Genomic DNA, 23,349 nt, shown 5'->3' with positions numbered 1-23,349 from the left:
CCAAACACACATTAATTGACATTCACAAGGGAATTTGTAGATCCCAATCAAATCGCTTGACACTAGCTCACAAACTCATTGGAGTTGGTTACTATTGGCCTAAAATGGAGCAAGAAGCTATCAGGTATGCTAAATCTTGCAAGTAGTGCTAGATCTATGGGAATTTGATTCATGCCCCAACCAAGGAGCTAATTCCATCTACTACAATGTGTCCATTTCAACAATAGGCATTTGACTTGGTGTATCAGATTCACCCAACCTCTTCTAATGGACATAAGTTCATCATCACAACTATAGACTACTTCACAATGTGTGTAGAGGCATTACCTCTCATAATAGAAAATGGAAAAATTATAGCTCTTTTTATCACATACTACATCATCTATAGGTATGGTGTACTTTACTCCATCATTAATTAAAATGGAGGAAAATTCAAAAATAAAGACCTTAAGGAACTATGCAAGCAATTCAAAATCACACAACATTGGTCTTCTATCTATTAACCCCAGGGTAATGGTCAGGCCAAGGCATCCAATAAGGCAATCCTTAAGATCCTCCATTACATAGTCAACAATTTTGGAAGGGAATGGCACCTCCATATTAATCCAAACTTGTGGGCATACAAGACAAGCATCAGGACTCCAATGGGTACAATGCCCTTTTCTTTGGTTTATGGAGAAAATGTTGTGCTTCCAATAGAGGTTGAGATTCCTACCTTGAGAATCTCTATGAAATGTCTTATTACTGGTGAAGACTAGAGGATAGCTTGGCTTAAAGAGATAGTGCTACTAGATGAACATTAACAAGTGGCATGTGATCATCTATGAGCTTATCAGCAGTGAATGTCAAGAAGCTACAATCAAAAAGTTAGGCCATGTGACTTCCAACTAGGTGATCTCATCTTGAGAGAGAACTCTAAGAATCAACAACAACGAGTACAAAAAGGGATGTTTGAACTAAACTATCTTGGTTCTTACATCATTACTATAGTGTATGGATCTAGTGCTTGCTACATTTCCATAGCTAAGGGAGAAGTGCTCAAGGAACTTGTTAACACTCTCCACTTGAAGTAGCTTTACAACTGATATGATTATAGAAGCTCTTTTTACATACCTATATTTCCTTAAAAAAATCTTAAAAAGCAGAAAAAGTCTTGAAAAAATTGTTACCCTGGTGAAAACCTAGCAATAGGTGCCTTGGTAACACCAAAATAATTGAATAATTCCAAAAATTCAAAAAAATTCAAAAAGAGAAAAAATACAAAAAAAAATTTGAAAAATAGAAAAGTGTCATTGGTGAAAACCTCAAAACAGGTATCATGCTAGCAAAAAAATGAAATCTCTACCAAGGAGGTGAAAACCTAGTAAACAAGCGCCTCTTGTTCCTAATGCTCCATCTTACAGTGCATTTTCTAACTTCCTCTATAGTTGTTTTCCTACTTTAGTTTTCCATTTTTTCTCATGTATCCATGGATTGAGTCTTCACGGCTTAGGGGTACTGCTCCCCAATGTCGTAGAATCTCTTTTGTGACAGTCACTAGCTATCCTAGCTATGTCTACCTACTATCGCCAGTGTCACTCTTTTTGAGATTCTTCTCATAGAATCTCTTGTGCAATAGTCACCAGTTATTCTGGCTGTATCTTCCTACTATCACTAGTATCACTCTTGAGATTCTCCTCATAGAATCTCTTTTGCAACAGTCACCAGTTGTTCTAGCTATGTCTATTTACTATTTCTCAAGTCACATTTCTGCCTGTATCTTCCTACTATCACTCCTTTTGAGATTCTCCTCATAGAATCTCTTTTGCAACAGTCACCAGTTATTCTAGCTATGTCTATTTACTATCGCTTAAGTTAGGTTTCGAGATTCCTTTATGGAAAATCTCTTTTGTATTAGTCACCAACCATTTTGGCTATGTCTGTCTACTATCACTCAGTCATCTTAGGTTCTTCAGCTCAAAGATTTCTCTTTGACCTCAATCATCAATCATTCTAGTTGTTTCTATCTACTATTGTCACCCAACTGAAGAGAATTCTTTCAAACATGTTCTAGACACTGACACTTGACATTAATTCTATGACACAAGAATGAACTAAAAATGATAAACTTTTTTAGATATGCTGAGAATTTTTCTTTTTTTATTTCTCTTTTCAATTCATCATGTCTCCTCAAGCAACTCGATGATGTCATTCTGACTAGAGAAGTCATGACTGGGGGCATGATCTTTTCTTTTCTTTCTATTATAGTTTAGCTCCAATAAGTTGACATATTCTTAGAAGAGGGGTGTCCACTATAAGAGCCTTCATCTTGTATTAGATGGTAGAGTGTACCTCGACTCCTCTTATGTAGATACATCAATACCATTGCTTCTTCTCCTTGTCTATTGGAGTTGACTCTTCATGCTACAGTAAATACTAATACTTGTCTTACTAAGTGAACATATGGGTCACTACAAGTATACCTAGCACACTTTTGTCTCAAGTTACAAATGCAAGCATTGTTACGAACATAATAAATATTAAGTACTTAGCATAAGACAAATCTCCTGTGTGTTTGGTGTGTCTGCCATGTAAGTAACATTGTGGTCATCCTAGCATTTATGCTCTGATGCTTATGTTAAATTGATACATCAAAATAGATGAATGTTTTGGTCATTTTGGCTTCTTCTGTCTTGAATGCTTACATTTAATCCCGACAAATATATAATAATATGTCTTATTCATATTTCCATGATTGCAATGTTAGTGGGAATTGTAGGACATATACGATTTTGTTCCATGCTCAGTGATGATAAATTATTGAGGCTTGGTAACCAGACCTAGGGTTGCATTTAACATAGTCTTGCATTGCATACTTTACTTGCATAAGCACACAATTCAATTGCAACTCTATTTCTATCCTTTGTGATGGGGGATTGTGGATCTCTCCAAACGTATCAAGATTCTCCATGGCTACACAAGCTTTTGGTTCTTTGGTTTGTATTTATGCACTCCTCAAGGGGATATCTCTCACTATCAAGCAAAAATATACAACAGTTCATGAGATGTTAGTTCATTTCTATATGCATTACATCCATACACTAGTGTCATTTACATTTACATAATCAAATCACATCACATCAAACATGCATCTATTGCATCACATTTTGCATCTCATAATCATCATATAAACATCTCATGTACATCAAACTAAAACACAAATATTGACAATGACATGAACACAATGCTACTTGGCTCAAAATCTCATATATATATATATATATATCAATGAATGTGCCAATACAAAAAATGAGTGCTACTTGAGTGCTATCAATCAAAAATGGTAAAACATGGTGCTGGCACACCAATAAATACATAGCCAAAATCAAAATTGAAGGGAAGAGCATCGTATTCCTAACTTTGGCCTACACCATCACCTCTTGGCAAAGGAGGAGGAGGAGGTGGCATGTCTAGTCTAGCTGGTGGGGGTGCATCTCTGAAATCTCTTGCATACTGTGAAAAGTGAGGCACCTGTTGAGCCTCATTAGGAACAACTATTGAATAAGCTACAAATTAATAGGCCACTTAGGCCATCTACAATCTCACCTCATCCTAAAGTATCTCTGCCCTCTGCTCAGATGTCTAAACTTGGTCCTGTAGCCTTTGGATCTCCTGATCCCTCTTTGCAATCCATGCATCCCTGACTGCCACTTGTATCTAAAGCTCTCTCAACTATCGGGAGGCCTGCCTAATCCTCTCCCTCACCCTCCTCATGGCATATTGAGGCCCTGTAGCAAGTTGCTCCTACATTTTGTCATCTAGCATCTTAGGCTGCTACTTAGGTGCCTATTCCTCCACCCTCGGCCTCTATTGTCAGCTCTACTCCCCACCACTACCACCTACACCTGGATCCAACCCCATTTGATATGGGGGAATCTATACCTATCTAACTCTTTGTCACATCTATGGTGCCTACTATTGGGGTCCTGCTATGGTGGTGTCTGTTGCTGGGGTGCCTGCTACTATGGTGCCTATTGTGGAGCCTATGCTATTCTCCCTAGGGGATTTGTGAAGCATGGGATAGGGTGGCTAATAAAATATGTCTAATATGCCAGTGTCACCCTTGCATCTAATACCTTGGGGAGGTAATCCCACTATGTCACAACTAGGTTGTGCGCATAAATCATGGATTGCCCAGGATCTAACCTCACTAGCCATCCCCGTGTCAAGTCTCGAGCTACTCTTGCATAGGCACAATACTTGTGTCATACATCTTGCTATTAGACATACTGTCTCCACATCTGTGTGATAGAAAACCTCTCAATAATCTATGTGGTCCTGCCCACTAGTGGCTATGAAGAGAACATCCAGCTCAACTCCCTAGGAGTGCCATCCCAATCCTTGGTCTCTCTCCAGGCTGCCATATGATGGAGAAAAAGTCATTGAGATGAGTCCTCTAATGCTCTTTCTTACCCAGGCTTACCTAGGTAATTTTCCCTCTGTATCTACATATATATGGCTCCATAGGCTCGTAGGCATCCTCAAAAATGGGACTTCTCATAAGCAGATGCTCCCATGACCAAATCTATAAAATTTCTACTCTAACGGCCATGCTCTTCTGCTCATGATAAATAATCTCATGCATCTCATAAAACATATGGGTGAGAATGTACTAGCCCCATCCAAATTGCTCGGGTGAGTTGAGCATCCACTATAGCATGATCCCCCATCCACACTCTAGCCTGTGCCATCTTCTATCTAGCATCATGAAGCAACTAATGGATATAGCCAAAACTAAAGCTGACCTATGTGTCTAGCCATATGTATGGACTAACTCACCCCATGTAATGGCTTGTCCTATTGCCAACTCTCTTTGAAATATGGCTCTTAGTGCCTCTATCCCTTCTCATGGAATTGTATCATAAACTACCCTTAGTCCATGGAAGGGTATGTGTAGGATCCTATATATGTCCTCTGGAGTGACTATCATCTCTCCCTGGGGCAAGTTGAATGTGTTTGTTTTTGAATGGAAATGCTCCACCAAAGTTATCAGTAAGCTGTGATTCACCAGCACTACTAGGATATGGCATAAAGAGGTGAGACCTAATCTATTAATGTGGGCCATGTCTACATCATCAAGGCTTTGCAATAGAGCTCCATAGGGTGGATAACGAGACCTAAATGCAACATCATCAAAGACCTACACACACGAACAACAATAATGCACAAATAGTCAGTAATCACCCAAAAGTCAAAACGATGATGGAATAAAAGAAAATTCAATGCTAAAACATTGAAAAATGCAAGTTTTAATTCACATGTTGTGCTTGATTTTCATGTGAGACTATATTTCCTTGTGCAAGAATTCATTTCTTAATATGAGATAGCGCATCTTCACATGAGAAATCAAGTCCTCGCATGAAAAAATAGGATCTTGTGTGAGAGGTGATGACAATATGAGTGAAGATTGCCCAATTTCCCATGCATCTCACAAGAGAAGTGGGTATCTTCCACATGAGATTTCCCACTAGAACACATGAAGAAACATCGAGTTAGTGGATCTTTGTGTGAGAATGGACAACCTCATGTGAAAACCAATTGACAACCTCCTAAAGAATACAAAAAGATTCTAAAAACTACCTTGAAATGCATCAAAAATTAAATGCAAAGCTAGGTTATCAACCACTCACCGAAGGTCCATAGTCTGTTGGCTGGCTATGTCGTTGGGAGGGCTTAAAATGATGAAATTGCACAGAGACTACCATCTTCCTCTCAGAGCTCCTATTCACTAAAGAAAAAATGCATAAATGATTTGAAAATGACCCTTTGGGCCCTTATATTGGTTTTGACCTAATTATTCAAAGTGCTTTGATTTTCACAAAAATCACCTTCTTCGCTACTTTGACTATTCTGAATCCATTTTTGAAATCAAATTCAAAATTAGACACACTTAAGTGGCTCAAAAATGTTTTTTAAAATTTTGGGACTGACGTGAATGAATGCTTGTGTAGTCCTTTTTTTTTGATACTTTGTGATTCTTGGAATCTTTCTCAACTCAAAATTCATCATGTTTCAAAAATTATTTTTGAAAAGTCAACTCAAGTCAATTGGGATTAATTCTGGTCAACTTTTTATTCAAACTTGGTCTTTTGGACTTCAAAATCATGGTGAATTGACTCTAAATTCCCTTCTAATTGTTCTGATCTCTTTACCACTCTACATCATATTTCTGGTGTGTCATCTTTCAATTTCACTCCCGAGGGGGCGAGATGATTACATCATTGAATCCAAATTTCAACTCAAATCTGAATCTTTATTTCTTAGGGCATTTTGTTCCCATCTTATGTCCTTATCACTTGGGGCATCGTATACCCCTCTTTCTAGCATCTTTTCCATCAGTCACATCTTACAAAGAGTTTGATGGATAGGTATTGGGACAATCTAAACCTCGACTACTGATGATCAAGCCTCATTCTGGGGATGATTCTATGACTCATAATTTGATCTTTGTATCTTTTATTGATTTAGGTATCTAGATGTCCTATCTGGATCCTTAAAGGTTAAGCTCTATTTTGGAGATGATCTTTTAAATGCTTATCAAATCTCATGTATCTAGATGTTCTATCTAGATCCAAAGGTTAAGCTCCATTCTAGAGATGATTTTTTAAATGCTTATCAAATCTTAGGTATCTATATGTTCTATCTAGATCCTTAAAGGTTAAGCTCCATTTTGGAGATGATCTTTTAAATGCTTATCAAATATTAGGTATCTAGATGTTCTATCTAGATCCTTAAAGGTTAAGCTCCATTCTAGAGATGATATTTTAAATGCTTATCAAATCTCAGGTATCTAGATGTTCTATCTAGATCCTTAAAGGCTAAGCTCCATTCTGGAGATGATCTTTTAAATGCTTATCAAATCTCAAGCATCTAGATGTTCTATCTAGATCCTTAAAGGTGAAGCTCCATTCTGGAGATGATCTTTTAAATGCTTATCAAATCTTAGGTATCTAGATGTTCTATCTAGATCGTTAAAGGTTAAGCTCTATTTTGGAGATGATCTTTTAAATGCTTGTCAAATCTTAGGTATCTAGATGTTCTATCTGGATCCTTAAAGGTTAAGTTCTATTCTGGAGATAATCTTTTAAATGCTATCAATCTCAGGTATCTAGATGCTCTATCTCAATCCTTAAAAGTTAAACTTCATTTTGAAGAAAATCTTTTAAATGCTTATCTATTCAAGTATCTAGGTGTTCTACTTGGATTCCTTAGGATTAAGCTCTGTTCTAGAGATGGTCCTTAAAAGCTCATCAATTGATCTTCATGACATCAAGTTTGGAACCAATCTTACTTAATTGATCTTTGCATCATGCTTTATGATTTTCTTTGAATTGAATGTGTTTCTTGCACATTCATTCAAAGAGGGGCAAAATGTAATACCCCACAATTGGCTCATTTCCATTTCAACCAATTCTAGTCTATTTTGCTCACCCCTAAAGTCCTATTTCATTAGGAAATTCTCATTCTAATTGTCGCTATTTGACATAATCATCAAATGTAGAAAACCCTGAATCTGCATTCATCATACTCTTTATTTAATTCCCAAAGTATTGACTCATATTAGTCACATTAAACCTATTGATTAAGATTTAATTTGAATTAAAGTATTTATACTTTAATTTAATTTATTTATATCCTAAGGATAATGTACTAAGGAATTAAAAATATTTAATTTAGTAACTATGTGTATTTTAATTAATTGAATATAATTATAAAATTAATTAGAAAAGGCATTTATGAGGTCATATCTCATTTTATTAAATTGAATATCTTTCCAAATTCTATTTCTCAGTTCAAAGTGGAAATTCTCAATTAACTACTTCTCAAATTAGAAGTGCCTTAAATTGCTTACTCTCACACTAAAGTGAATCTATGTTAACTATTTCTTGCACTCAAGATCTGAGTCGGTTAATTGTATCTATATTGGGAATCTTCCACTTTGATTGAATCTTGGCTTCAATTCTGACCATCGATATGAGTTGATCTCAACCATTGATGGATTTTAGAAATTCTATTTAAGAGACTCCTAATTCCTCATTACAGAGGTTGGGAATTGAATTTGTATTGAATCTCTGCTGAATTGTGAACTCACTCACTCATTATTAGCATAAGCTTTCCATTTCTTAGATTTTAATATCATCTAGTTTTGATATGAATACATATAGTCTAATTTGTTTTATAGGATATTAGATTAATTGCATCTTTCATATAGAATAATTGCATATCACATAGACTTAATTGCACTTAAAATCCTTCATTCTAGAATTGTTTGGTTGCCTACATCTCAACTCTGAGAGCATAAACAAGAAAATTCCTTCTAGTTAGAAGGCAACGGTTACACTGTTAGACCTCTTCAATGAACTATCCCATGTTCATTCTAGGATGAATTCATAGGTAATGACCACATTGAAGTGTGTGGGAGGTTTAGAGGCCCACAAATTCATGCATACAAGTATAATCTATCCATTCCTCAGTGTCAAGTTCATGGTAGAAACAATATTTGAAAAAGGTCTAATTATTTTGGATGTTTAAATTCGAGCTTTATTGACATATCATAGTTAAATACTAATTCCATATCCTTTTTCATATACTTGCTCCCAATAGATTCAAACTTACTGTTAAGATAACTTCCTACATCTTCCAAATATACTACATTGTTCAGAGTAATGGATAATGCCTAATTAAAGTTTCCTGCTATGGGTTTTATGGAAACAACCATCAAGTTTTGTCTCTCCTCATTCTCAACATTATGAACCACTGAAATATCCATGATTCTATCAAATATAGTTTTATTGAATAAATTTTATACATAAACAATAAAATACCTCTTTCCAAAAATAGGGTTTTCTTTGAAATCGCCTTGTCAAGTCACTTGTGAGTGTTCTATGCTTCCAATGTAATTGCAAAGAAGTGATAATCAAGTTTGTACTACATTTTATTCATTCAATTTGAACTTTCATTAATTTCATACTTTGTAAACATAAAAAAGTTATTAATTACATTCTAAAATCAAATATCTACTCAATATCTTCTATGTAATCTTCAGACGCTACTCAAAGTTTACTATAGCTTCATTTCATCATGAAAATTCTCCAAGAATCTTTGCTCCACAAAATTCTCTATAAGAACATAGTTTTCATCTTCTACTAAAAAAAAAAAATTCTCTACAATAATAGTAACTCTTAATTCTTTCATAACTAATTTTGATAAGCTCCAAATTTCAAGTGAGTTTAGATACTATCTAAACTTATCTCAATGTACCTTTTCCCAACATCAATGCCCATAATTTGATCTCTAAATGAAGTTTCAAATTCTAGTGCAATGAACAAGATTAATTCAACTTAATTGAATCAAACTTGATTACTAACTTTGATCTTTCTATCTCAACATATTTGTACCAATTGTTAGAAATAATAGTCCACCAAGGTAACTGAGAGGGGGAGGGGGGTGAATCAGTTATCCAACAATTAAAAAATTTATCTTCATTAAATAAACTTAACCATTCAACCAAAGAAAAAAACAACCATAACAATATGCACATAAATAATTACACTAGATATGTTAACTAGAGAAACCCTAGATTAGAGGAAAAACCCTAGTGGGAATTATGCCCACAAGATGATGTACTAATATAAATATTCCTTTTTTGAGGATGAACCTTGTTCAAAGTCTATTACATCATTTAGTACATATGAGTCTCTGTTAGGACACTTTGAATCCCTGTTAGGAGATTCCAACCCTAATAGGACTTGTGCCAACTCTATTAGGAGTCGTAGTAAATTGTATGCAAGAAGAGATCACTGCATAAACATACAATGCAAATTACAAGAAGAGCTCACTAGACAAACAAGTAATTTACCATTAAGTTCCTCTTTCCTCTATTCTATCAACCAAACCAATCACTATCAAACCTTGTAGAACAAGTCACAAACCTTGGATCCACATATCAAACCTCAGATCACATAATAAAACCTTGAAAATGAAGTTTCCTTCACTTCCACTCTACTCTACTCAACTCAACTTTGCATTCTGATCTTTTTGTTTCTTATAATTACTTCACATCTCTTCTTCATGATAAAGGAAAATTTCCTTCCTTTATATTGAATCTATAAAAGAATTTCCTAAGTCAATTGTTTGACCTTTTCAATTAATTATTATAGGACCAGATTAAGAACACTTTGCATTTAGCAATAGCATTAATCTTCTACCTTGCAACTTGAATATTATTTTGTACATGTAACATTATGATGAGTAACCTCAGCCACATCATTACCAACATGCCTTCTTTGCATCCTCAACTTCAATTCTTAGAATAACAATTCTGCTAAGAGATATAAAAAGTTTACCAGAACATGCCTCTATAAACTCTATCTCAGAACAAAAATTTCTTAAAATTTCTTCACCTGACATTAACTACATATACTAGATACTAAGAAGTATCTCCTATAATCTTATATAGTAATAATACTTAACTAGCCATTCGTACCAACTTGATCTTTCTATTATTCTTCCAACACATACCACAGAAGACTGATATGCTGACACCAATGCCAAAGGGGGAGATTGTTTACAATTGAATAATGAAGATATGTTATTGTTGAAATTTATGGCAATAGATGATGTACATTCTTTTAGGAAACCTTGGAAATAAAGATACTTAGTTTTTGGTACTTAGAAAATTGTCTAAGTATGAATTTGGTTTACAACACTGTATTGTTTTGTATGTAACTTGTTACTGATTTCATATTATGACTAATGAAGTTAGATGGAGATAGTATACATATTAATGATCATGTTTATAACCTTAGACATCAGTATGGACTATAGAAAAAATAGATATTTGTGTTCTCCTAGTGAAATAGGATATCGGAATTAAAGGAAAGGAATTATTTTGTTTACAAAATAATTACTTGACCAATTAGGGTTGACATCTTAGATGTTTATTGCAATTTGGAAAAGTATGTCATGGTTTTAACTGACCTAGCAAAAACTTGTGAAAAGGCAGGGTTTTTATGCAAAGGACATCTTGCAAAGAGAAGTGTAGTATTTTTTGATGTATTGTGATATGCAAACTTTCTATGAAAGTGATACATGTGAAGTTTTGAGAAGCTATTTTTACGATCCAAGATTGAGCAGAAGATTAAAGATTAGTCAACAAAGAAGTTACAACACCTATTCTAGAAGTCTAATTACTTGTTTGGCAATAATCTCTTCTTGTAATTGGAAGTGCATGTTTGGGTAGTGGGCTCATATTGCATATACTATATTACAACTCCTAATAGGGTTGGCATCTCCTAACAGGGATTCAAAGTCTCCTAACAAGGACTCTCTATACTAATTTTTCTCATTAACTCCTAATAGGATCCATCCTCTAATAAGGAACATATATATTAATATATTAGCTAGTGGGTATTATCCCCATTAGGGTTTTCCCTTGGCCAAGGTTTCCCTAGTTAATAAAATATGGTGTTATGAGTTAACTTTGTGCATGGTCACTATTATTATTTAGCATTACTTGTTTACTTTCTTATGTATGGTTTAAATTAATAAATAATATCCTATTGGCAACTAAAGTTTATAAATTACTGATTGGCAACCCCCCCACCCCCGGTAATTCCTATTTCTAATAGGTTGTTGCTTATATTTCTCATATGGTTAAGGTTTAGTAAGGTTGATAATTGTTTTAATAGTTGTATAGCAGATTGACCCCCCCCCCCCCCCCCCCCCTCTTAGTTATACTGGTGGACTATATATTCTAAAATTTGGTATTAGAGCTTTAGGCCCTTGAATGGAAAGCTTAATAGCTTTGGGAGATCAAGGGCAAGTCACTTCAAAAAAGATAGTTGTAATTTTGATGGAGTTAACTATAAAAGCTAGAAAGAAAAGAAGACAACTCATTTTCTGTGTATGGGTCCAAGATATTGTCTTTAGAAAAAAAAAGCAACAAAAAGATTGTTGAAGAAGCCAAGCTTGAGGAATGTAGTGAAGCAAAAAGAGATCTGTTCATATGCAATGTGAGAGCCAAAAAAGCCTTACTATTACGTCTTCTTGTGAATGAAGATAGTTAGGTAAAGACACTAGAAACATCTCATTAAATTTGGAAAGATTTAGGATCTAAGTTTGAAGGGGATACATATACATAAGATTGCATAATGGGATATGCTTGTTTCAAGATGCTAAAATGATATAAGATGAATCTATAAGAAACTATGTTGGTAGAATATTTGAGATTATTGTAGAAATTAAGTCATATGGTGGAACCAAGGAAGAAGATGAGGTTTTATGGAAGATCTTGAAAAATTTGACACCACTATTCAAGCAAGTAACACAAATGATTGAACTTTTAATACCATGTACTGAGAAGTTCACCAAGGAAATTTTTCTTGGAAGATTGGAAGCAACAAAAGCTAGTTTGAGATAGTCTAGAGAATTGAAAAGAGTGGAGACAACCTTTAGTGCCTTAAGTGTTCTTCCACACATATCTAGAAGTGCAAGCTCTCATGGATATTTTTCTACCAGTAATAGAACTAGATCTGAAGAAGACAAAAATATTGGAGAAGGTATAGCCTTGCTTGTAATAAGAGAACTAGATGGTAAGAGAATCTTTAAATGTTGGGCTTGTAATGAATTTGATCACTATGCATCTTAGTGTCCTAAAAGAGAGAAAAAGTATAAAGAAAATTTTAAGTGTAGAAGACCTAGAAATTATTTCTATGCAAATGAAGATGAAAAATCTAAAAAATAAAATTCAGAGTGAAAGTGATGATGAGTTAGGATTTTTAGTCATAAAAGAAGATGATCTTGACATAGAAATTAGAGAAGAGAAGGCTCTAGTTTTGCAGGTAGAAAAAAAATTTGATTGGATAATAGATAGTAGATGTTCACATGCCATTATTGGTGAGATGAACAAGTTTGATAAATTCAAGAATCATGATGGAGCTATTTTTACAATTGGTAACAATACGGCCTATCACATCACAAGGATAGGATCTATTACTCTTGATAGAAAAATTAACACTAATGATATTTACTTTATTGATGGTTTAAAGCATAACTTTTTGAGTGTTGGATAGTTGGTGGATGAAGCTTACCAGTTACAATTCACAGAGAAGACTTGCACTATCAAAGACAAAGATGGCAAGATGATATGTATAGGTACAAGATCTCGAGGTGAGATATTTTAGTTGAATCCTACTAAGGTGACAAGTTTGGTTGCAAAGATGGACAATAATTGGTTATGCCATATAAATTTTTTCATATAAACTTTGATAACATAGTGAAGGTTAGTAACACATTCATAGTTAGAGATTTACCCAAGATAATGAAACCTACTAATGTTGTTTGCAAAGAATGTATCATGGCTAAGGAAAAGAAGGTATCATTTCCCCACAAGAAGTTCACTGCTACAAAGAAAGTAGAGATTGTTCATATAGATTTAAGTGGCCCTACTAGGACAAGAGGATTCTATGGAGAAAGGTATTTTATGATTTTTGTTTATGATTTCACTAGAATGACATGGGTAGCATTTCTTAGAGAGAAATATGAAGCATTTGAGAAGTTCAAGATATTTAAGAATATAGTTGAGAATGAATTTGGGTTAAAGATTAAATTTTTGAGATCAGTTAGAGGAGGAGAATTTACTTCTAGAGATTTTAACATATTTTGTTAAGAGAATGAAATTAAGAGATAATTATCATCACCTAAGACCCCTAAGTAGAATGGGATAGTAGAAAGAAGAATCATATTAGTATCAGACTAAACAAGAGAGATGATGTTTTAGAATGATGTATCCCAGACATTTTGGAGAGAAGCAATCAATACAAAAATGTACACCATGAACAAAGTGCCAATCAGAAAAGGTATAAATAAGACTCCTTATGAATTATGGTTTGGTCATATATCTTTAGTAAAGTATTTCAAAATCTTTGGAAGAAAGTGCTATATAAAGAGACATGATGATAATGGTAAGTTTGATCCAAGCAGTAATGAAGGTATGTTTCTTGGTTATTAATTAAAATGAAAATCTCATAGATGTTTTAACCATAGAACAAATATTTGAGTGTGCAAATGGAAAAGTTGATGAGAAATTTTAAATTAAGGAAAAGATAATGGATTAAAATTCTAATGAAGAAGAAGAAAATAGTAGAATTTTTAGAGAGAATGTTGAAGTTTTCTTTATCATTAAGAATGACTTGCAGAATGATGTGAAAATTGTTGAGAAAAGAAGAGAACATAGATCTAGACCAAGAGTTGAGATAGAAACTCTTACTTCTGATAGGAGCCTAACAAAGAATCATCCTCTAGAGTAGATAATTGGAAGAAAAGACAAAGGAGTGATGACAAGAAACAACATAAATGAGGAACTATGTTTGATTTCTCAAGCTAAACCTAAGAGTGTAGATGCGACATACAAAGATGATCATTGGATTCAAGAAATGAAAGAAGAACTAGATTAGATTGTGAAGAATGACATGTGGGAATTGATTCCTAGGCCTAGTGACAAGAATGTCATAGGAACTGAATGCGTATTTAGAAACAAGATGAATGAACAACTTGAAGTTGTAAGAAATAAAGATATAATGGTATGTAAAGGTTATTCACAAGAAGAAGGAATAGATTATGAGGAAACATACACTCCTATAGCCAAAATTGAAGCAGTGAGATTTTTTTTGGCTTATGCAGAAAATAAAAATTTCAAAGTGTATTAGATAGATGTTAACTCAGTCTTTCTAAATGAAGAAGTTGAAGAAGAGGTATATATTAAGAAGCATGAAGAATTTTCTATGACAAAAGACAAGGATTTGATATGAATATTGAAGAAATCTCTATATGGTCTAAAGAAAGAACCTATAACCTAGTATGCAAGGTTGGACAAGTATTTGGGAAAGCTTGGATTTGCTAAAGGTATGGAAAATAGTAATTTTTACTTGAAATAAATTGAGAATACTTTTTTGATAATAGTAATATTTACTGATGACATAATTTTTGGAGGAAATGATGAAGAAAGTGATAGGTTTTTTGAAGAAATGAATAATGAGTTTGAGATGAGTATGATAGGAGAGATGAAGTTCTTTTTAGGTTTGTAGATTGTGCAAAACATGGATGGAATTTTTATTTCATAAGCTAAGTATTTGAAAGACTTTCTAAAAAATATTTGGCTTGGAAAGTTGTAAGCCTATTGGTACACCAATGATAACTAGTCATAAGTTATCTAGCAAGGATGAGATACGTACAATTGAGTAGAAGAAGCATAGATCCATGATTGGAGGTTTTCAACATCTAATTCACACTAGACTAGATATAGAAAATATAGTTGGGATTGTAACTAGATTTTAAGCTGATCCTAATGTATTATGAAACAATAAAGAAGATATTCAAATATTTAAAGGGAACATCTAATTAAGGGATATGTGTTGAAAATAGATTGAAAAGGTCATGTGTTTCAATCAATTTTTTTCACTGATGTCAAACCTATTATTTTCTTGTAAGACAGGTGCTTATAAGATTCAAGCACTATCACTTATTTGATTGATGAAGAGGATTTGATCAAAAGATTTAAAAATAGCACCTAGAGGAAAGGTTGAGTTATGATTATGTAATGAAATAAAAGGATCAGTTGAGATATTGATGACATGATGTAATGATAATCTACTTAAGGTTACAAAGGCTATTTACACTAAGAAAGATTAGAAGAACAAGTTAAACAAAGTTTTTCTGCCAGGCTTGATAAAGTGGATAGAAGGTGCCAAGAAAAATCAATACAAACCAAGCAAAAAATTAGTTGGAGCCAAGTAAAAGTTCATTCTAGTGTATGCCAAGTAAAGTTTAGTTGATGTTGAGCATGAGTAAACTTTAGTTCATGCCGAGTAATTTCATAGTGGATGTTGAGCAATGCAGCATATGTTGAGCATCAAAAGGTTGATAATGTCGAGCTACTATATTATTTAAAAGATCATGGATTCAAAAAAATTGAGCCAACAAGTTTGTTTTCTTGGATTGTGTAAACTAGGTGGAAGATAAGGTTGATGAGCTAGTGGCACAGAATTCAAGATAAACCATTATTAGGTGAATTCAAAGTGGATTCTAGGACAAGTTTCTAGAAGAGATATGAGATATGTGGTAGATACATTGTATCATACCTAATCCTTTTGAACCATAAATTGGATGATGGAGAATGAGTGGCAAAATATCTTAATTTCCTATTTATAAGAATGGCTGGTCATGAAGCAAGGTTGTCATGTGTGAGAACATAAGGGAGACAAGGAGTCAAGCATTTTGCTTCATCTAGTGCCTAAGAGAAGAGTATGCAATGCTATGTTAAGTAAGATGGCTTAAGGAGATGAATGCTTGAAGGGTGAACAAGCTATGATAGATGCAAATTATGAAGGCTAAGTAGAATTGAGGACTGAACAGAGATCTATAATCTACAAGTGAAGTTGTAAGTTGTATGAGATCAAAGCTTTACTATTACTCTCTAACAATTGTATCAGTCTAAGCTAAATCCTTTGGATTGAGTTTGATCTAATAGTCATTTGTAAATCATTTAACAAGGTCACATTTAATAGTGTGTATTGTAACCCTTAATAGGGTTGGCCTTTGATAGGTCATCACTTCAAAAGAGTGAAAATAATAGAATGTTACTAGTGGCTTTTCTCAAATTGGGTTTCCACATAAATCATTGTGTCAAGTGTGTTAATGAATATATTATGTTTCATGCTTTACATTTTTGCAAGTTTATTTGACAGTAACCTACAAAGTTGTTATTGTTTGCATAATCTTATGGATCCATGCATAAGTATAAATATTTTATGGGTTCCCTAAAGCACAAATATCAAGATGTTTAAAAGAGAAGTACCTAAGATAAATAGAGATAAATTTCCTACATGAAAATGTTTGATGAAGCTACACATTGGAGGACTTCCAGATCATGCAAAATCTACAATTTCTATGGAACATAGTGATCCTGTTGGTGACCCATCTATTGAAGATATGAGGAATAGGAAAGAAGATAACTAGACAAAGTTGGAGATTGCCTCTACCCTAAGTTATGTCGAATTTGATGATATCAAGGGTGTTGATAGTGCAAATAAAATGTGGGATGCCCTAGCTACCATCTATGGAGGAGACACCAATGTTCTTAGAGCCAAAGTTGAAAGCCTCAAAGGTAAGTTTGATGAAATGAGAATAGAAGAAGTTGAGAATATTGCTCAATATGTTGAAAGGATAAAATAAGTAGTAAATATAATAAGAGGTGAAAATGGAAAACTAGATGATGAAACCATTTATTATATTTTTTACAATTCAAGAACTGAGATGTATTCTAGGGAATAAGCTATCACTTGAAGTTTTGGTAGGTAGACTCACTACTTTTGAGATATCTAATAGAGGAGGAGAATTCACATCAAATGAATTTAAATTTTTTTGTAATGGTAGAGGAATCAAAAGATAAACATCTTCCCCTAGAACACCTGTACAAAATGGAATAGCTAAAAGGAGAAATAGATCTATAATGGATTATACTAGAACACTCATGATGGAGAAGAATGTTACTTTGAAATATTGGAGAGAATTTGTAAGTACCATTGTCTACACCTTGAACCATGTGTAAGTCAAGCAAGGTACTCATTCAACACATTTTCAACTATTGTATGGATACTCACCCAATGTAAAATACTTTAAGGTATTTGGGAGAAAATGTTACATTCTTAAAGATGTTAGGAATGCCAAGCTTAATGCAAAAAGTGAAGAAGGTATATTCTTAGGATGCTCCACAAGAAGTAAAGCTTATAAGTGTTTAAATACTAACACTAAAAAAATTGTTGAAAGTGAAAATGTGAACTTTGATAAATATACAAAAGTTTATGAGGCTAAATCTATGAAAAAGCCAAAAAAATACAAATCATTTGTATACTTTTGTGAAGGAATGTCTACTGAAGAGGATGTTGCAAATCAAGTTACAAATCAACATCAAATTTTAGTGACTTATGAGTCACACACTATGAATTCTGTTTTGCATTCAGGAACCAAGCTACATTTAGATGTTGAGTTACAGAATGAAGTAAATGCACATTATAATTCTAAGATTAGTGAACATGAAAGAAATGTTGAGATACCTGACAAAGATATGCACAATGATTTTGAAGTTGAAAGATTAAATGAAGAAATTAAAGCTGACCCAAGATTGTCCAAATATGTCAAAAGAATCATCCTTCAACTCAAATCATTGGAGATAAAGATGCTAGACCAATGAAAATAAAGAGATTGATAAGTGATACATGTTTTCTAAGCATGAAGGAACCCAAATTAGTAAGACATCCATTAGAAGATGGTGACTAGAGTAAATGTTAGTCTCGGAATGGTTTTGACATTTGAGTGCCATCACACTTAACCACTTTCTACATTGAAGCTGAGTATAGTATGTATGCCGAGTCAAAATTCCAATAGTTGTCAAATGATCTTCAAGTGTTGAGCAATCTTTAAGTGCTGAGTGAAGATCAAGTACCAAGTGACTACAAGTACCAAGTGAATACAAGTTGTTGGGACTAAAAATTGCACTGTCAATTTTGAGTCACGTATTGTGAATCTTGAAGAATCATGCCCTAAAGTGCCTTATTATGCATATGTAGTTGGTTGTCAGTTTGAGGTCTAGATGGTGTTTGAGTGGCTTAACACCTTTCATTTGACATATACATGTGATCCACAATGTTATTTTTCTGTCCCGAATTTTTTGGTGAGGTCCCATTTTGAGTTAGTGTCAAAATTTGCAATTCTGCCCGTGTCAAATAGCGATCAGAGGACTAGTTTGCATCTGGATATCTTTTACCCAGGAATATGTCACGACTAACAAGTTTCAATATATTTAGTATGCATAATAAAGAACCTATGTTTCAATTTTCAAGTCATTTTGAATCCGTTTGACTAGGTTTTGCACCCCCAAAAGTTGGTCATTTATTGTTTTGTGCATTTGACTAGTTGTTCACAATTCTGGGAAGCCCTGTTCGACCAATCATATCTTTGACCCAGTTGACCCAAATGAAAAAATTATTTTTGAATTGTGTTCCAGGGGTCAGACACTTCATATGTTCCAATTTTGAGGTCATGACGAATCCATTTGATCAATTTGTTAACATGATTAAAAACCTAGTTTGCATTGTTTTGTTATGGCTAAGGTATCCAGATTGATCTGTACCCTTGTTCGGCAAGTTGTAACTTTGATCCCATGATTGGTAAGCCTAAACTAATTGTACCATTGTGTTGTGTCCTGAAAATCCTTCAAGTATGCCAATTCTTAAGTCATGATGAATCCATCTGCATACTTTCATATGTTCGTACATTTGCCAAAAATCACTTTTTGACACATTTGCCAGTTAAAATTTCCAAGTGCCTGTTTTTGGAAATTTGCCAAATGTGCCCTATGATTTGTCATGAGCCCAAAACATGGAATTATAATCTCTTCATGGCAAAGAACTTATACCCTAGTTTTTAGAACCCCAAGAAATGAATAACTCAGTTTATAATGCCGAACCCGAGCCTAGTTTATGTTTTTTAACATTGTTTGCCTGCAGGGTAATTGAAGTATGGATGTTCAAAAATTAAAATCTTTTGATTGGAGATTCTTCATGGGCTAAAAAATTGTAGTGTGGTAAAGCATGCAGGATTGAACACTCATGCCAATTTTATTGGCTTGGTTACTTGATTGAGTTAGTTTTTATGGCCACTTGGCAGGCCTCCAGACACAATTTGCACAATGGTGTGGAAATGATTAAAATGGAGCTTTAAAGTAATGTTCCTATGATTGTTTTTAATTCCATTCATTGCAATGCAGTCATTGGATAAATCTACAATGAGATAAAATGATTTACTTTCTAAAATGAATTGGATCACCACGGTGAAATTGAAAGTAAGTTGCATTGGAGAAGAATGAGGTTAGACATAAAAAATGCAGTCACCTAAAAAAAGTAGAGAGCCTTCCAAGGTTGAGTAAAATGCAGGAAACTCCATGCACACAGGTCAAAGAAGAAGCCTTTCTCAAGGCACACACAATAAAAGCAAAGGGCCACGTGAGTAGAGTAGGGGAGCTTTCAAGAAAAGCAAGGAATATGAATAGATATCAAATTTCAAAGAATCAAGATTAGAGAAAGTAGATCAAGTGCCTGAATTCACCAATCAAGTATTGTAAGCTATCAGGTTTATTATATCTAAGACTCTCTAGCAATTGTATTAGAAAGGAAACCCTATGTTGATAGGTTAGCTTAACAGCAAGGTTGTAGATCCTTTGAAGAGGTGATTAAATCCTTTAACAGGGTGACACTTAATGAAAAGTGTTTGTAAATCCTTTAACCAGGTCACTATTGATATAGTGTAAAGCCTTTAATAGGGCAGGCCTTTCATAGGGTAGACCATCAGAAGTGGTCTAAACTATTATTGTTGTAGTAATTTTGTGGGTATCATCCCCACCGCAATTTTACCTTCTTTATTTTGGAGGTTTTCTGGGTCACCAAAATCTCAAGTGTTATGTGGTGATGTATGTTTGTTTTTCATGGTTGTTTGATATGTTTAAATGCATGCAATTTACTTTTAGTTAACAAATTTAATGGTTAAAGTGCAATACTTCTGATTCACACCCCGCCCCCCCTCTCAAAAACATTCTTCCCATTTGAATATTCCAACAATTGGTATCAAAGCCAAGTTCTCTCAAAAAGAAGCCTAACAGCTTGGAGGAAGTTTTCAAACTTGGAAAGATCATTAAGAACCAAGTGATAGATGTGCATCTCACTCTACACAAGGTAGAGGAAGCTAGAGAGTAATTAAGAAAATTTTTGAAAAGAAGAAAGGAGATAGCCATAGCTAAAAATGATATAAACTACAAGGAGATTGATACCACACAAGTGTTTTCCAATGGATACATTAAAGAGTTTGATGCAACAATAGAAAAACTGATGGAGAAAAACAAAGTTCAAGCAGAAGAGATAAGATCTCTCAAGATGGACCATGAATCACAGGCCATAATTTTATGTGAAATCACTAAAAAAAAGAAAAGAGTAGTTGAGGATAGAGTCATGATGGAATATGACAAGTGGAATCTTGCAAATAGACTTGAGGGAGAATGTATTGAATTAACAAGGATCTCAAACATGCAGATGGATACACTTGCCCAAATGATGAACCTTCATCATGAACTCAATATGAAAGATATTGAGATCTCTACTTTGAGGATGCAGAATGAACATCTGCAGAATGAATTGAACAAAGAAAAAGAGATAGCAAAGAATCTCAACAAGTCAAGTGAAGCCATCAAGTACTTTGAACAGTTGCTGAAATTCCCAAGATTAGCCCATGATACATCAGGACTTGGATACAACAACACTGAAGTTGGAGAATCATCAAATAGTGTTGAGCAAAGAAGTGAAAAAGGTAAGGATTCTAAACCCACTTGTCATTACTTTAATAAAAAGGGGCATACTACTAATGTGTGTAGGAGTAGAATAATCAATCAACCAAACACACCCAAAAGAAAGGGTTTCTGTCACAAGTGCAACATGCAAGGACACATGACATAAAATTGTAGGACTAAAGTCACAAGGACACAAAGATTTTATGGACATTGTCATAATTGCAAGAAGTATGGACATAGAGCCTTTGAATGAAAATCAAAACCTATGTGGACATCAAATCAACTAGAAAAAACAAAAGGAAATGAAAATCATTACAATTAGGATTACAATACAAGGCAAAGCTGTCACTATTGTCAAGAATATGGACATATAACCCAGAACTACATAAGAACACATTTCAAGGGGAACTATAAAAGATGGTTGAACCAAACTACTTGCTTTAGTTGCTTGAAAATTGGACATGTCAATAGAAATTTTTTAACAAAGGCCAAGGCACCAAGTTATAAGTTCAACAAAGGAAAGGAAAAGGTAGGTGTTGAACACATAAGAGAAGAGATGAATAAGACATGGAAGAAGAAAAATGAGTGCAGGACATCAAGTGAAGGGATCACTTCACCCAATGGGTCAAGTGATCACACTTCATCAAACTAAGCATGAGAAAGTTCTATGGGACTAATATACAAAGTTATATCATACATCAGTCCCAAGACAAAGAAGTATTGTAAAGAAGAAATCAGCATAAGCAAAGATGCCAAGTTAAAATTTGAAGTTCTTGCAAAAATTATTGAGTTGTCCTCAGATGTCAAGTAAAGCCCCAATGCATGCCAAGTTGCTAATAGCAACTGAGTTGATGGTTGATGTCGAGTTTAGAAATTTCAATTGATGTCGAGTCATGTTGAAACCTTCAAGTGCCGAGTTTACAGTTGTACAAGCACTAAGCATTTAATGCTATATTTTGAAGGGTATAAGGTCAATTTTTTATCATTTCGTGCCATTCAAATGTAGAGCAAAGATGAGAAGAGTGTAGGAGAGATCAAAGAACTGCATCAAAGCCATTTGCATGGATTTCAATAGCAATTTAGCACAAAATTCATAGATTAAAGGTATTTATTGAGTGTTGAGCTACACATTGTTAAAAGTTTTTTGATCTTAAAAACCCTAGATCAGAATAATGGCTTCTAGTTCTAAGAACCTCAAGGGAAAAGAAGGTCATGAGCTTCAACTAGTCAGTAATGAGGTTAAACAACCTGAAAATAGGCCAATTCCAAAAGTCGCCTACATAAACGACCCTGCTGGTGTATGATCCATTGTTCCATCCAAAGTAATCATGGTGCAAGATGTATGAAAGTGTTATAAATGTAAAATTGGCACCATAGTTGATCTTGAAATATTCCTAGCCTATGACAGATTATGTGAGAACAAGATTGTGAAGGATGAATTCCAGATAGTTGAGAGAAAGGGTTTGACCAATGCCCTAGTTTACCCTATAGGATTCAAAACTTAATGGATACGAATTGTTTTAAGTAGAATTCATGATGGATGCTTTTGGCTAGAAAAAGGTTCGGTAAAGATTACAAAAAGGATAGTATATAGGGTTACTAGTTTTCCAACCCTAGATTAGACTAAGACCCTACGCAGTGATTCTAAAGAGATCATTGAAAAGAATACAAGAGAAAAAATGGAATAAGAGGGGTATGACTATTGATACTATCTCTGATCCTCTTCTAGATTTTTCTATGAGAATAATATCTCACAAATTCTATCAATCCAATAGATTGAACATCGTGTCATGCATAGCTGTTGGTGTGGCCTAAAAACTAGTAAAGAGAGATCACACATATGATTTATTAGAATTTTTGCTGTAACAAATAAATGAAAACCTAGGAGCAATAAGGAGAACAAAAGGTGCTCAATG

This window comes from Cupressus sempervirens, chromosome 1 (assembly GCF_028749045.1).
Source record: "Cupressus sempervirens isolate cs-2001-9-10 chromosome 1, ASM2874904v1, whole genome shotgun sequence".
NCBI lineage: Eukaryota > Viridiplantae > Streptophyta > Pinopsida > Cupressales > Cupressaceae > Cupressus > Cupressus sempervirens.
This window is presented reverse-complemented; position numbering follows the sequence as displayed.